The 13,895-nt window shown below is 34.7% G+C and overlaps 1 pseudogene across 1 annotated transcript in view; it reads right to left on the reverse strand.

Moving 5' to 3' along the window:
- The window catches only part of LOC311590627 (methyl-CpG-binding domain protein 4-like), a 202,964-nt pseudogene that overhangs the window by 33,121 nt on the left and 155,948 nt on the right, over positions 1 to 13,895 (reverse strand). The gene's annotated exons all lie outside the window — the stretch shown is intronic.

Below are 13,895 nucleotides of genomic sequence, written 5' to 3' on the forward strand. Positions count from 1 at the left end.
GGGAAGACTATTTCTTCCTTCTATAAGCATTTATGCCTATAGTTTTTTTTGTCTAGAGTTGAGGCCTCCTGTTTCTATGTTAGCATGTCTACTAGTGTCATTCTTGTTCAGGGCATAAGTAGGTAGCCATGTTGATAAGACTTCATAGGTATAGATTTTGACATATCTAAGAGACAAAATCTTACATCAAACTCCGTATTCCTCTTTGTCTTACAATATTTCAATTCCGAACAACACTTATTTTTAAATAAGAGAGGATGGAAATTTATAGATCACTAGCTATCCACATACCATTTACTTATACCATACCACAGCTCATTCATGTATCACTGTATTTTCTTTTTTTTCACAGCATCTGTTATTCTTAGGAACAATTCTCAATTAATGTGTTTATTTTACTTGTTTATTTAACATTTCATTACCATGTAAGTTTTATTATAGCAGAATCATGTTCTGTTCAGATTCCTTTTGCATCTTTAATGTTGCATGTATAAAATATACTTATATGGTTCTGAGGTCTTGAGACAGATTGAAGTACTTGCTCCTGTTAAAAGTTATGGGATCCTTGGAAGTGCTATCTTCTTTTACATTAGTTAAGTGGCTTTCAGACCATGGAAATTGGGCAGTCAGACTTGAGGTTGCATATTGGAAATGCACTTCCATCATCTATAATTTGATATGTTTAATTACTTGTAATTGCCTTACTGATGGAGTTAGATGAAGTCTAGCTATCTGGGTTGCCTAAATCAGAAGAGAAACTGGTGGTCCAAATGTATTGCAGAATCCTGCAGTTCTGTTTTTGGAAATATGAAAGCAAGACTTCAATTTGCACCATGTTTCATTCTGCTTCCTAGACACTATGTCTTTTAGGTTTGGCAGCTAGATCATGTTCTTTTTTGATGGTAACCTCAGTGCCTGCTTTATGCAAAGCATGGAAGATTGTGGTTTTTAGTCCTCAACTTCTTGAAAGATACATTGATTTTCCTTCTTGATATGGAAAGAGTCTGTGTTAGAGTCGAGGGAAGAAAAGTGGAGAAGGCAACTGTCTGACAAGTGAGTGGAGCAAGTGGGTTTGTGTAGCCACATTAACCTCTTAGTGGCCTCCTTTTCATTTCTTTCACCCTTCTCCACCATTTTTAAATCAATAGACCAGTAAGGAGAAAAAAAGGATAGATTAGAGGCATCTAGTTCCTTGGGGGCAAGTTTGACATTAGCTGTCAGGGTATCTAATTTCTTTGCCTTGATTCTTTGTGCAAGACTACTTGACAAACCACAGCTAACAACAGCCAACAGCATCCATCAACCAACTTGCCAACAGCAACAACCCTGATTCTCAGAATCCTAGTATTTACATATCCTTGGAAAAGTTCCCCAAATTCCAAACATCACACATGTATATAAAATGCCTGCAGTTGGAAAAAAACCACACCACTGCCAAAGCATGAGGCAAATCATAGTCAGCAAAATATATAGTATTTTGAATATGTGACTACAGGTGAAATAGGTACATTTTATGGTATTTCTATTTTCATTTTCTTGAGAGAATTCAACTTGGTTTCTTCTGTATATTACTTAATTTGTACTCTCACCCACAGTAGCTAAAGGTTCTTTCATTTTAAAGTAAGAAATACAAAAGGCTGACAAATAATTTTTTAAACCATTCAACATTTCTAGTCAGAGATGAATACAAATTAAAACTACTTTGATGTTCCATCTTACCCCAGGCAGAATGGCCACTGCCAGGAAAACAAATAACAAATGTTGGTGAGGGTGTGAAAAAAGAGAAGAGATCTCTAACTTTATAACATTGTATCACAGAATAATTGCAGCATTTTTCCTGAAAGTTGAAAAGATTCTATTTTGAAAGTGGAGAAGACTAAATGTGGCCTGTAGACCACAGCAGAAAGGGTCCAGGTAAAACCTTCAACAACTCTATTGATATCTATCTATGTCACCTATCTACCTCTGAAAATGTATAGACTATCTCATAAACATTTCTTAAAACATCAGCGTAGTAAACATGAAGAGAGAGAGGAAATATCTGGGAATAAGAAAGAAGAGAAGGGCTTCTCAGATGTCTTAAATAATGTCTGTCAGTCTTCCACAGTTCCTTGGCAGTTATTCCTTGCTATGTACTTCTGAGAATTGTTAGCCTAACTTTAAAAATTCATTCATTCATTCTTTCTTTCTTTCATATTCTCTAGCTCTCTTTCATCTTTGTCTAATGCTCAATCAAGATTTGCCTGAAACACTTAACAATGTGCTGATATCTATGTCTCCAAACAAGTCTTTTGAATAAAGCAAGAAACAGATGAACAAAGAATGAAGATTCACACTGTGTTCTAATGTTTCCTCACTGTCAGATTCATGTACCTTAGATAAATTTAGCTCATTATAGTCTAAACTAGACTTGAGGATGGTTTCATTTTGCTATATCTCTAGGCATAGCTGGAGGTCTGCAAGCATGCTTTTAGAAGGCAGAAAATACAAAATTTATGTAAACACATTCTATATTCTTATTATTTTTGAAAGGTCAGAAATTATTCTAATTTTTTGGCATTTCAGATCATAGCAATTGTTTTGGGATAAAAGTCTTTCAGAGAATTTTTGTTGGCATTATAGAATGATCATTTATAACCCCATTTCTATACTTCACTTTTTTGATCCAAACTGAGTATATTGTTTTTCTTAACTCAAAGGTCAGACATTAGATTTAATCATTTTCTTCCATTTTCTACAAATATTGATTCATCTAATTTTTTTTTACTGAGCATCTCTCATACCTAATAAATTTTAACATAGTCTAGAATTGTATTTGGATAATTTTAAGGTGCATTTGTAAGATTTAGATTATTCTCTATATGTTCAATATTTAATTTCACAGAGAAAGTGTTTCTAATACACACAAATAGGACAGAATATAAATCAAGGTTCCAAAATGTGTTGTAAATATTACAAATTTCTTATGGCTTTCTAAGGCTGAGAAAGATTTGAATTCCTCTGCACGTCTTCAAATACCTATGGTTCTTTTTCATAGTAATTTCATTTAGTTCGTTTAAAAATTTATTTGCTTTGTTAATTGGGTCTGGAAAGCATTTTCAATGTCCAGAGGCTACCATGTTCTTTAACTGTCCTTATTTACCTTGTAGTTTCCCATGGCATATTCTCAGAAGCAACAGTTTTACAGATGCTGGTTCCCTACAGCAGTCATAGAGTGTCTGTGCTCAAATAATATTTAGGGTAAATGCAATTAATCAGGCAATCTTACTTACAGAAATCTCAGAAAATTGAACAGTTGTGTGTTCATTTCTCCATGAGTTCACAATTTTCCCATTTTTATTTTACCATAATTAACTTTCTTTTTTATAGGGAAATTTTATGGAGTTATATTTTTAAAAGTGTGTTTTAAACATGGTCTAGAACACAAGATTGAATGGCATTTTATGAATCTTGAGCTAATTTCATAAACCCATTTTATAAACTAATAAAGACCAAATGCTTAAACTTTGCTTTGAGCTCTTTTAAAATTTATTTAATTAATTTATTCAGATTACATTTAAATTGTTATCCCATTTCTTGTATCCTCTCACTTCTCCCTCCCTCCTACTTTTACTCTATTCCCCTTCTCTATGTCTGTGACTGAGGGGAACCCCTCCCCTAATATATGATCACAGCCTATCAAGTATCATCTTGGTAGCTTGCTTATCTTTTCTCTGAATGCCACCAAGTCTCCCCGCCAAGGAGAAATGTCATATATGGGGGACCAGAGTTCATGTCAGAGTCAGTCCCTGCTCTCCACTCAACTGTAGAGAATGTCCTGTCCATTGGCTACATCTGAGAAGAGGTTCAATGTTTACTGCATGTATTGTCCTTGATTGATGCAGTAGCTTGAGCAGAACTCCTGGGCCCAGATCCGCCCATCATGATGTTCTTCTTATAGGTTTCTAGGACCCTCTGGATCCCTCTATTATTATTATTATTTCTCTCATCTAAAGTCCCAATAGTATGTTCTCACATCTATCCCAATATCCTGGTAAGTGAAGACTTTCATGTGACATGCCTCTTGGGCTAGTGCCCAATTATAAGTGAGCATATACCATGTGAGTTTTTCTGCTTCTGGATTAACTCACTCTCACTCAGTATGAATGTTTCTTGTTCCAACAAATTTTCAACAAGTTTCAGGATTTCCTTCTTTTTAATAGCTGAGTAGTATTCCATAGTGTAAATGTACCACAGTTTCTTTATCCATTCTTCGACTGAGAGACATTTAGTTTTTTTCCAAGTTCTGGCTATTATAAATAAGGTCGCTAGGAACATGGTTGAACATATGCCCTTGTTGTGTGGTGGAGCATCTTCTGGGTATATTCCAAGGGGTGGCAAAGCTGGGTCTTGAGGAATCCCTATTCCCAGTTTTCTGAGATAGTGCCAGATAGATTTCCAAAGCGGTTGTACAAGTTTGCATTCCCACCAACAATGAAAGAGTGTTCCCCTTTCTCCCCATCCTTGCCAGCATGTGGTGTCACTTGAAGTTTTGATCTTAGCCATTCTGATGGATATAAGATGGAATCTCAGAGACGTTTTGATTTGTGTTTCTCTGATGACTAAAGACTTTGAGCATTTCTTTTTAAAATTTTTTTAATTAATTTATTCTTGTTACATCTCATTGATTATCCCATCCCTTGTATCCTCCCATTCTTCCCTCCCTCCCATTTTCCCCTTATTCCCCTCCTCTATGACTGTTCCGGAGGGGGATTTTCTTCCCCTGTATATGCTCGTAGGGTATCAAGTCTCTTCTTGGTAACCTGCTATCCTTCCTCTGAGTGCATTTCTTTAAGTGTTTCTCAGCCATTTGATATTCCTCTGTTGAGAATTCTCTGTTTAGTTCTGAGCCCCATTTCTTAATTGGGTTATTTGGTTTGGTTGTGCTTAATTTATTGACTTCTTTATATAATTGGGATATTAAGCTTTTGTCAGATGTAGGGTTGGTGAAGATCTTTTCCCAGTCTGTAGGCTGTTGCTTTGTTCTATTGACAGTGTCTTCTGTCTTACAGAAGCTTCTCAGCCTCATGAGGTCCCATTTAAAGATGTCATTCACCATGACTAGGTAGGATTCATTCCAGGCATGCAGGGATGGTGTAATACATGGAAATCCATTAATGTAGTCCACCATATAAAAAAAACTAAAAGAAAAAAAACCCACATGATCATCTCCTCAGATGCAGAAAAAGCATTTGACAAAATTCAACACCCATTCATGTTTAAAGTGTTGGAGAGATAAGGGATACAAGGCACATACCTAAACATAATAAAGGCTATATGCAGCAAGCCAATAGCCAACATCAAATTAAATGGAGAGATACTCAAGTAAATTCTAATAAAATTGGGACTAGGCAAGGCTGCCCACTCTCTTCAATATAGTACTTGAAGTTCTATCCAGAGCAATAAGACAACAAAAGGAAATCCAAATTAGAAAGGAGGAAGTCAAATTATCCCTATTTTCAGATGATATGATAGTGTACATAAGTGACCCCCAAAATTCCACTAGAGAACTCCTACAGCTGATAAATATTTTCAGCAAAATGAATGGATACAACATTAACCCAAAAAGTCAGTAGCTTTCCTATATAGAAAGGACAATCATGCAGAGGAAGAAATTAAGGGAACTACACCCTTCATGATAACCACAAGCAATATAAAATATCTAGGAGTAACTCTAACCAAGCAAGCAAAGGACTTGTTTGAAAAAAAAAATCAGTTCTTTGAAGACAGAGATTGAAGCTGACATCAGAAGATGGAAATATCGCCCTTGTTCATGGATCAGGAGAATTAGCACAGTAAAAATGGTCATCTTATGAAAAGCAATTTACAGATTCAATAAAATACCTATCAAAACACATAAAAAATTTTTAAAAGACATTGAAAGATCAATTCTTAACTTCATATGGAAAAAACCCTAATAGCTAAAACAACCCTATACAATAAAAGATCCTCCAGAGGAATCTCCATACCTGATCTCAAGCTGTACTATAAAGTAACAGTAATTAAAACAGCATGGTACTGGCACAGCAATAGGCTGGTTGATCAATGGAATCGAATCTAAGACCCAGAAATGAATCCACACACATATGATCATTTGGTTTTTGACAAAGAAGCCAAACCTATTCAACTGAAAAGGGCAACATCTTCAACAAATGGTGGTGGACTAACTGGATGTCTACATACATGAAAATACAATTAGATCCATATTTATCACCATGCAAATCCAAGTCCAAGTGGATTAAGGACTTCAACATAAAACCAGAGACACTAAATTGGTTAGAAGAAAAAGTGGGGAAGAGCCTGGAACACATTGGCACAGGAAACAACTTTCTGAACAGAACACCAACAGCCCAGGCCTTAACATCAACAATCAATAAATGGGACCTCATGCTTTGAACTCTTAAATATAATCTGTGCTCTTGCACGTGGACACTTACAGATGCTCTGGGCAGAGATGCCTATGATCTGATGCCTCTAAGAACTCCTCAATCAACTGAGAGTTGTTTCTTGCTGCCTTCCTTTCTCAGTAGAGTCAAGTGGAGAAGAAGCCAATATTATACACTCATGACTGTTGTTAGTGACAGAAGATACTCTTTTACTGTACTAGTACTATGGAAGTACAGGATTTTTTGTGGCATGAAAATCTAACTACATCCTAAAACAATTTGATGTCTAGGCATGGGATATGATGTAAAGACTATGAAGTAAATACAAAGTGTGTATGGCAGGCCTTCTTTTAAAAACCATATCTTATGAGCCTCAATGTTATGTGGGAAATTCTAATCCATCTTGTATATATTGAAAAAATTTCAACTATACCATCCTAGTATCTCACATTATTATTTTTGTATTAGTTCAATAATTACAACATCAACCTTATGCTTGAAGAATACTATCTTCTGGGATGAAAACTTTAAGAGAAAAGTAAGTATAAAGGCCTGGGAGAATAAAAATAATCTCTTGAATACATCAAATAAGAATACATATTTAAATGGAGGCACAGTGAAGACGATTAGACTTCAGAGTTTTGGGAGGAAAAATTCAGTTTTGGACAAATTAGGAATCTTACCATGAAGATAATCTCTATCTATATCATAGGACAGAGTAATCATCTGGTACTTAGTATTGCTAAAGAAGAAACTCACATATGGGTCCCTGCATACTGATGTTCACATTTAAGGATGAGGGAAAGGAAACAGATGCAGTAAGAAGAGAAAGAGATGCATGGCCAAGGAGTTGGAGGGGGAAATAAAGACCAGAAAGTATTTTTAAAAGCCAGTGTATTAGCAGATGAAAAGATTATCAATCAGAATTAAGTAAATTGGAGGGCTAGAGGTATTCATTGAGTTTAGCATTATTGTAATACTTGAAGACCATGAGAAAATAAGTTTGTATAAATGGAATACAATTGTGTATTACTAGAAACAGATGACATCACATAAACTGCTTATCAGTGGAAACAATAGTACTTGCTTCAGGGAAAGATTGGCCCTTATTTAATTAATTCTCACTCATTTGATACATATAAACATTTTATTATGCATTTGCTCACTATACATTGATAGACTACAGAAGAAATTTTGTGATTGAGATTATTTTCATAAATACTGAGATATAAATGTGGTTGTTGTACCCAGAGTTTTTGCCACGCAAATAGCATGAGAAACTGTGAAGAAAACATCACAATGAAACCACAATGCTGGGTATTTCTGTTTTCTCATTTTAATGAGGCAACTTCTTTGAGATGAGACTATTATTCTTATAGAACACTTTCCAGTTAGTGTTATGGTGACAAAATAAACTTGATTTCAGATACTTTTATATGATTGAGTGGCTTTGATCTACATAGTTTTCTTTCTTTTCTCTGGGGGTTAATTTAAAAAGTAGAAGAAGGGTCATATGATTGCCTTCTTACCCATGGCTTACTCTGTAGACAACCAACAATTAGGGAATTAGAGTGAGCTAATTATATACCTTAATATTAAATATCTTCCGAAAATGAGATTAGAAGTATACTAGTCAATTTAACAGATTTTCCTGAAACTTCAGGCTTTTCCTAATAAATATTTTAGGTCAAATTTTAACTAAATTGAGGTCACACATTCAAAAATAGTTTCTTAATACCATTTGTATATTCCATGTTTCTAAGTCATATTTTAGACTTTGTGTCCCAATAGGGAAAATTAGTTATGCTGTAACTCCTTTCCTTCCCATTCTTGAGCTAAAATACTGTAACCTGACAAATAGCTACCATTCTGTCTTAATAAAGGCTTTCTATTACTGTGAAGAGACATCATGACGATGGGAATATTAAATTGGGTTGACTTTTATGTCTCCATCCCTCTTTCTTTCCCCACTCTTCTTTTCTATTTTTAAAGCAAGATCTCATGTAGCACATCTGGTCACTGTATAACTGAGAATGACCTTGACTTTTTAATTCTTCCACCTTTACCTTCAGAATTTTGGGATTCCAGGCATGTGCTTTCATGCATAGTTTATAGGGTACATGGGATTGAACCCAGGGCTTTCTGTATGTTAGCAAGATAGTCTATGACCTGAGTTACATCTGCAGCCCTGTTATTACTTGACTTCTATAAGGAGCCTTCAGTAGCTTATCTCCAGATAAGTTCAAGTAAATTGGTATGAGCAATAACCATCAAAAGCTCTAAATACATTGCTCTAATTGTAGATTTTCTTCCAGCTCATTTACATTATCCTAATAGACCATTGGGGTGAATTCCCAATCATTTAAAAAATAAGTTGTGTCACTAGACAGTTGGCTTCATCTATTTTTCCCACTTCTTTGATGGGTTGTGTGATTATGAGATATTTTGTAAATTACAGTGTCTGTTAGGATGGTGAAACTGGAATGATTGTGAACACAAACAACATTTTCAACCTCTGTGCCTCCCAGTTCTCATGTCAAACATGCTATAGAAGGAGTTGTAAAATTTTCCAACTTTGTGTCCTGTAGATGGCAATGTTGTACTTGAAAAATAAACAAATACATGCTTAAAGATAAGCCTAGCTTCTCAGTGCAGTGTTGCTTAATACTCAGTGAATAGGAACTGTAATGTCATTTCAAGGTACATTGTTCAGAAAATACATGTCATATGGGGGTCTGCATGAAGCGAGGTACATATCTGTAAGTATGTAAAGTAAAGCCTCATGGTTCCAGAGGTTGTTTATTTAACTGTGATTTTTCCTTTCAGGGGGCCAAATGGTTGTTGTAATGATGTTGTGTTTTAGGTCTGCTTATAACTCCATTCATATTACAGAGATAGAATAGTCATCACTAAGCCCATGGTCCTTACCCTGGCTGGCTTAGTGTGTCAACTTGACATAGGCAAGAGTTGTTAAAGAGGAAGAAGTCTCAGTTGAAAAAAAATGTCTCCAAGGGTTCCAGCTATGAGGCATTTTTCTCAATTAATGATCAATGAGGGAGGGCCCAGACTATTATGCATTGTACAATCCCTAGGCTGATAGTCCTGGGTTCTATAAGAAAAGCTGAGCAAGCCATATGAAGCAGAGTATAAGCAGCACCTCTCCATGGCCTCTGCATCAGCTCCTGCCTCCAGGTTTCAGCTCTGCTTGAGTTCCTATCCCAACTTCCTCCAATGATGGACTATGATCTGGAAGTGTAAGCCAAATGAACCTTTTTCTCTTCAATTTGTTTTTTGGTCATGGGGTTTTATCACAACAGTAAAGCCCTAAGACAATCCTTTCCTCATTTCCATATTTTTTCTTTCCCTATCCATTCAATGCACTATCATAGAACCAGAAACAGAAAATGCCCAGGAGTGAACACACATGTTGAAGAAAGTTCTTGCCTTCTCTTTGCCAGCGCATCAGGCATGGAGGTGGGTGGGGTTTGCTTCCTCAAAGAACTCTTTATTATTCTCAATCAGTGGAAGTAATTTCAGAAGAAGATGAGAAGTCGAATGAGAAAGTTTTAATTAAAACATGAACACTCAATAAGGCATGTATGCTAAGTCACTTTGTTCTAAATTAAGACTATATATATATATATATATATATATATATATATATATATATATATATATATATATATCAGCTTGTAGTAGAAAAATGTACAATGAGAAAAACCTCAACTTTAGACACTTAGTATTTTTTTAAATTTGAACTTAATTATATTCTTTTTTCTATCAATAGGCCTGGAGGCACATGAAGAAACAGAACAATATTCATGTTCTGGTCCATCTTTTCAACTATGAAATCTCTTGCAGAATGTTTATTCTTTTGAATCAAATTTTCTTGACAAATTTAATCCAGACAAAGAGGTGATTATATGCATCCTGGTAAGAACGAGAGACTCAGAACAGAAAAAAGAGACTGAGATATGGAAAGAATTTCAAAATGTATGCTTTAAATTTTAATATAGTTTCACATTGAATGAGGATGAGCCTGGTCAGGGACAGAATATGTGCTTGACTTCTTTTCCCCTTAGAAGATGCTCTCAGTTACTGAATATTAAGCCAAGCTGATAGAAATGTCCATTTATTTTACATTGTACTGCATACCTGAGTGCTGGATTTTCTTCCTTTAGAAATCTACTGACAGGAGAGAAGCAGAAAACTGCTCAGAGCTTGGGCAGGTGTGTGGTTCTGAGCATCCCTGAGAACATAGATAACTAGGCCAGTTGGGGCCTCAGTATTTGATTGTAATGAAACTCAGTTTTCATCTGTAAAACATAAATCTGACAGTAACCCCCTTTTACCTTTTTTGGCTCACAAAAAGGATTCAACAAAATAACTACTAACTACCTTCCCCAGGAAGTAAGCTTTTATCTCACCACTTTTCATTTTAGGGAAATAAAAATTAATAAATAAGTATTTAATAAATTTTGGTTGGGTGTAGATTAAAATGAATAAATTAGTGAAGAATATTTTGTGACATTGGTATAAGAATATTTTCTTCAATTTTTCACTTTAGAATTGAGTACAAGACAAGCCACTAAATCTTCAAGGTCTGTGCTTAAATATGTGAAAGGAGGAACAAAACAAAGTTAAGTCTTGAAAACATTTTCCTGGTATGTGTAGGCTTTCCAACTGAGTAATATCCAGAGCAGTCAATGCCAGATGCTGAGCTATTCAATTTAAGAACAAGATTCCAGCCTAGTTTCTTACTATAACCAGGGAAATAAGTGGGACTCAAGATTGGTCTTGACAGGAATGCCAATCACAGAGTTACTTGTCTGCTGGGGTTCTCTTTTGCATAACAAGCATGTCCTCCTTTACAGAGAACTAAGAAATATTGCTGAAGTATTCTAAAGCTGAGTGGATGCAATATTATTTTATATAATGCAAATCTTTGCAAATTAGGTTTTATAAAATTTGAAGAGCATAGTTAATGAACACAAATGTATCTACTTCTACAAAACTTGTGACCTAGTCTGTGATTAAAATTAAATTGTGGGGACAGGAAAAATGATTTAGGAGTTAAGAGTGCTTGATGCACTTATAGAGAACCAATGCTGAGTTCCCAGCACTCACAGTGGGTCACAACTATCTGTAACTCCAGCTCCAAAGGATCTGACATCCTCTTTTGACCTCCACTGGCACCTGCACATACATGTACATATATACATGCAGATACACATAAAAGCCAAGAAATTTCTTAAGATTACATTATAGAAAGAATTAAGTTATGATTATAAACATATCTTTTTTTCAAATGTACTTTGTAATGGTTTCCACTAAATAATAATGAGATCTTCATTTTTTAAGGCAGAATCAGATTTCAATAGATAACACTTTACATATTTGTCTGGTATCTACAGTGAACAAAAGTTCGATCAAGAAGATGTAGTTTCAAACTTAACCTTTTTCTTGGATTATTGATGTATTGAAATGTTGTATGTCCATAGGCTAATAATTTATCTTGGGCAATTTAAAGCCCCTGTTATAGCAGTTCCTAAGACAAAAATCTTTTGGAATGTATTAACTTAACAAAACCAAAGATTTCACTAATGAAAAGGCTGTGCATTTCATCAGTAAGCATCTGAGGAGGCCTACAATGTTGATTTAGCCACCTTGCTGGAACCTGTTCTTGATGTTTTTTTATCAATGTACTTGAAAAGTATCTTGTTTTATGACTTTCTTTGCTCTGTTACTATAAAATCCTCAAAAACTCCTTTCATATTGGAACATGGAATTAGCAGTGACTTTAGTCAGTGTTCTCAGGCTCCCCCATCTTTTGCTCTAGACTAAGCTGTCTTTCATTATATTTTGCAAAGATGCTAGCATATTGCAATTTTTATTAATACATAACAATGAATGATAGGAGGGATTTTGCCTTTTTCTTACTGTACCTTGTTTTGTTCTGTTTGGCTGTTTTTCTTTTTTAGATGTCTGCTCTTTACAGAAGAGGAAAATGGAGGAGGAGAGGATCTAAGGGAGAGAGAAGGTAGAGGGAAGCTGGGAGAAGTGGATGAAAGGGAAGCTGGTCAGAATGGATTGTATGAGAAAAGAATCTATTTTTCATAAAAATATAATGAATTATTCCAACATTGATAAAATATTTTGTAAAATATTTGTTATTATGCTAACTTACATAGTATGTCTTTCTAGGGTTTCCTTGCCTGGTAATTTAAATGTTATCATAATCACTATTAAACATATTTTCAAGGAGAATTGATTGCTCCAGTTCCTACAAATTAGGCCATTCTAAGCAGCTGGGAAGTTGTGTGCCTGACTTTGGACCCAGGCTGCCTGACCAGGATCATATCCCAGAGGCTTGGCCCTCTACATGCTAGACATTCAATCTTTCTAGAAATAACCTTTTGTATAACTTCTTTCAAACTTTAGCTGAGAGAGTTTTCTCAAGGCAACATAAATCTATCTTTCTTAGGCTGAGGTGTGTTTATGTCTCTAGTTATATATCTAATGTCTGTGCTTCTCTATTTTCTTGTCTGGACATGCTGTGTTTTTTTTTTAAAAGAAGTTTCCTTGTCAATAGTAAAAATATACCTCTTGAATGCACTATTTTATTTAATACAGTGGGTAAAATTGATTAGTTTTCATGATTGTGGTCATGAAATTCTTTTCTGTAGAAGTATTTTACAGAATATTTGTAACTTAACAGTTCTTATCTTACCCTCTGCTTTATTATAAGCTTGAAGAATAAGAAGTACATAGACTTAGTTTGATTCTTCTTGTTCACTTTATAATTCTCATTGCTGAATTCTTTAAATATTATTTTTAAATTTTCATTAATAATCTGCAATGATATAATTTCTGTTTTTATATTAAATTAAACACTAATATTGAGGTGTTTAATGATAATTCTATTCAAATTCCTTGTTCAAATTCCTCATGAAAAATAGCCTTATGAGCTGAGAACTCTCCTAGTGAGTTTACAGTCTCCTGGAAGATAAGAGATGTGTAATTCTTTGTGTTGTGCTTTAACCTGGATTGCTGAGAATGAGCACTACAGTGTGAAATCACTAATTTTATCTTCCCCCAGTCCATACATATAATTTTTAAATAGCTCTTACTACAGTTTTTAGAAATTGATCACAAATTAAGTTGTTTTGTATTTATTTATATATACATATTTATATGTAGAAATTGTCTGCATATTAAAGTGCTACAAAGAATGTGAGCAACAAATGCAAGTATAAAGAGATAGCGTAATGAGTAAACTTACCCCAGTACATATAAGAGTGATTTTTTTCTAAAGAAATCAGTTTTATTGTGTATTTGACAACTTTTATTATTTTTAATTCTTGATTCATGATTATTATGGCTTTTTAAAACAGGGTTTTCATTTGGGTTTTGGTTTTTTGAGACAGGATTTCTCCATAACACCCTGGCAGTCCTAGACTCACTTTGTAG

Source organism: Acomys minous (assembly GCF_964271855.1).
Source record: "Acomys minous genome assembly, chromosome: 19".
Lineage (NCBI taxonomy): Eukaryota > Metazoa > Chordata > Mammalia > Rodentia > Muridae > Acomys > Acomys minous.